Consider the following 3936-nt stretch of genomic DNA (forward strand, 5'->3'; position numbering starts at 1 on the left):
GTTCGGCAGGGGCCTCGCGCGTCCCTGCTCTCGCTGCTCCAAGGACATCTATTGATTTGACCTCTCTTGTGTCTCCTTTCTCTCTGTCCCTCTTTTATTTTCCCATTCTGACACCGGCAGCAGCTGCCTCCGCCCACTTCCATCCCTCGCTCTTTGATGCACCATCTGTAAACGTCAGGCACGCTTTTTGTTGGGTAGCATATGTGTTGTTGAGGATGTTTGTATGTACTCACAATAGCATTGTTTGTGACTCCATAGTATGGCATACATGTGTTCTCTTTTCCCTCTCGGCGACCTGACATGCGCTAACATTTCATCCATGCCGATGTCTGACGAAGGGGCAGAGCTTCGCTGTGGTTTCACTGTCATCTCAGAAATTCCCTCAGGGCGCAAAACATGTATGGCTTTTCCCAGGAATTTCCCTAACATTCGCTGCCTTTTTTTCTTTTGTTTCCAAGCTTTCCCCCCCTCCCCTCCCTAGTTGCGCCCCTTCCTCTCCTCTGTTGTCGCCACGACACAGACACACGTGACGCTGTCGCCGTGTCTTACCTAACAGCACCGCTCTGCCTTTGCCCTCTGCCAAACACGTAAACACTGTCTGTTTTTCCCCCTGATTAGCCCAGAGAGACTGATATCTACTGACATCCCTACATGATCTGCTGTCATAGCTAATTACTGGAAAACAAGTCTTTGGGTGGAACACATCATCTGTCTAAAGAAAAAAGAAAGTTAATCTCAGCCCACAGCCCGTGTGTGTTGTCACTGCTCTGTGTTATGGGACTAGCTGTGGGCTAACCATCACTACCTCTTGTTTTTGAGCTGCTGCTGTTTGGTGACTGTTGTTGTCGTCGTTGTTGTTATGGGTGGATGTCCATGAGAGGTGGCGCTAGTGGCGAAATCATGTCTACCCTTCCGAGTACCTTCCTTGGAGAGATCGGACTTCCTCTCTGGGCAGGAGAGGTGTTGCTTCATGCCACACACACACACACACCCCCTATTAAGTTAGGTGCTCTGAACACCTTTAAGCCGATTAGAGGTTCAAATGCACTGAGGTGCTCTCACCAGATCGTTCTACGGGGAGCGCCGACTTGCTCACATTTTCCACCACCTTGGTTTTTTGTTTGTTAATCTGTTGGCCTCCTTCATTCTCATGCTTCTCTTCACCTCTTTGCCCAATCTTGGGTGTGACCGCTTCCTACGCCTTCATCCCACTCCGAGTGTTAATCAAACTCACACAATGGACCAGAGTTTCCTCTGCTATCAAATGGTGGCGAGATCTCGTCTAGTCATCAGGAGAATGTTAATTTCGGTTTTCTTTCTTTTTTTTTTGTCCTCTTAGGATTTTTGGGTAAACTAACGCCCTTGAACACTTATTTTCTTAACTTTCTAAACCTGTTATTCTCTGTTTGCTTGTTGTACACATTCCTGAGTCATCCCTGTTTGAAGAGAACAGAATGGACTGTTTGTAAACCGGGCAAAGATCGTATATGTGAGTGTATTTTGTGTGTGTGTGTGTGTGTGTGCAGGGAAGCACACTGGCTGTTCCCGGCTCTGAAATGTCCTCCTCCTCTCAGCTTGACCGTGCGGTTCTTGTGATAAGCAGAGCAGCAGATGTAAGTTGGCTGATCTCCCTCTGCCGCTGCGACGACTCCAGCGATGTTCTCTCGAGATAGCGGCTACTGTACAAAACACATTTGTGCTGATGGATACATACGGTTCACAAACACACATCTGTGGAGAACAGATTTAATGAGATTGTGCATGGCCCTGAGTGTTTTCTCAGAAACCCACGTCATTCACTGAGATGAAGACTCAAAGGAAATTATGACAGGGGAGGAAGGCCAGCCAACACAGGGGATGAGAAGTAAATCCTGTAAATGAATGCCATCCTTCCATGCCAGTCAACATTTGTACACGTTTATTAGATCAAAAACAGAACGTTTCATTCTGTTGTTTTTTTTCTGCCTGCAGATGTTTTTATGTCTTCTTGCAGCCTCATTTGGCAGATTATGAGGTTCATCTAGCTAACTGTCATTGGTATAAATAGTTTTTTGGTTTAATTTTCCCACAAAAGAAGGAGAATTTGTTATGGATATATAACTTGAACTTTTAAACTATGTAGACAAAAAAAAAAGTGTCAAATAGATATGAAATTGAAGTGATAAATGTACCTTAGGAAAGACACTTTTCATTGGATATACTATGAAAAATTGGCACATTTTGTAAAATATCATTTAAAATCTCCAGGAGAATACAGCCGCCAGAGATTGTAACAGGCAGTGAAAAAGCATAAATTACCATTCGTCAGTAGTTGAATCTGTGCGAGTTTAAGAGCTGGCCGATTAGCTCCATGTTCTCAGGGTTAAAGAGCAAACCGTGCATTGGCTCGGGGGGGAAATAGCAAACTACCAACATTGCTGTTCGTTCACATGCCAGACAGTCTGATGGAGTTGTTCTGTCTGCTGATGCAGGAAATGGAGACCTTTCCCCTGGTGAATGGGTCCCCCAAACCTCTCCTTTCATCTCTCATCTCTGTTTGTTATTGTTTGTACCACATGGGCAGAGAGAATGCCGAGTTATGCAACATACCTGGAAACAGACTGGCTTGTGTTAAGAAGCGGACTAATGTGATTTGACTTGTGCTCTTTAGGCAGCATGTTGATCTTATCAGCTGGTCTTTAAATGTTTAGCATTTCTGCTGACGCGATGGCTTCTTTGATTTAGATTCAAATCGGCGTCAGGGTGACGCTGTGCCTGTATTCATACAATACAGATTTAAAACCTTTTCCACACAGTTGCCTCATTTCGTTGGCCACGCTCTGCTACGTCTGCTCCACATCCATCAGTCACTCATTCCCCACTGTGGTATGGTTTGGTCTGCAAGGCCATTAGTGCTAATTACTCAACTGAAGGAACATTCTGTACATTTAAGTCTCTCTCCCTGTGTGTGTGTCGGTATGAGTCTGTTCTGGGAAGAGCTATAGATTACATGCATCCACATTTCCCGGGAAAACGCATAGGACATCTGTGAGTTAAATGGCTTCACTTAGGAGTTAATGAACTGGATCAGGGCAGGCATGCACGGCCTCGGAGCAGACAGCCACCCAAACTGCGTGCATGAACACCCTCTTCTTTATGTCTGCATCATTTGCTTTTCAGACTCACCAACAGTCCCTGCAGTGCGGTCTTCGTGGGCTTTGGTTCTGGCCCATCTCCTCTCAGACTTCTCCGCAACTTAACTGTGCTGTCACCTATTTTGTAGTTGCGTTGAATGGTACATTGTGCTGATTGCTCCTTCCCCTCAGACAGGCTTGGAAATCCACACTGGCATTGCTCTTTGTTTTTTGTTTTTTTCTTCTTAGGACCATGAAATGGACCATGAGAGCTCTGTTCACCCTTAATTCCCGTGGCCCACCCCATCATGCTGTACCCCGCACACACACACACACACACACGTCCTGTGCAAACATGGGCGCTATTCCAATCCCTTCTCCCGCCGCCGCCTCCTCTCCGCTTCCTCCGTCTATCCATGTATTCCATGACGTCCTTTCTCCTCTATCCAGCCCCCCTCCACCTTCTTCTCTACTCACACACATGCTCACACACAGACTGCCTCTTGTGCTCCTGAGCAAACAGTAGCGCATGTTTGACCACAGATCTCCTTGCACCTCTTCTTTAACGTCACAAACTCCCATTTTCTTGCCCCCAAACCTCCGCTCTCCTTTCTCAGTGGTTTCCCTGAAACTGTTGCTTCATGTATATTTTCATTTTTGCACATTTTGCTCTCTCTTTATGTTCTTCGTGTCACTCCCACCACACCAGTAGTGGAAAGTAACTCATTAAGTTTCACGGCCGTCAAAGGATGCTGGCGTCTATAGCGTCAGCATAGTGCTGGTTCGGTTTCAAGTGTCAAAAGCACGCACGCACACACACACA

This window comes from Morone saxatilis, unplaced genomic scaffold (assembly GCF_004916995.1).
Source record: "Morone saxatilis isolate NCDOM2014 unplaced genomic scaffold, NCSU_SB_2.0 Contig2, whole genome shotgun sequence".
NCBI lineage: Eukaryota > Metazoa > Chordata > Actinopteri > Moronidae > Morone > Morone saxatilis.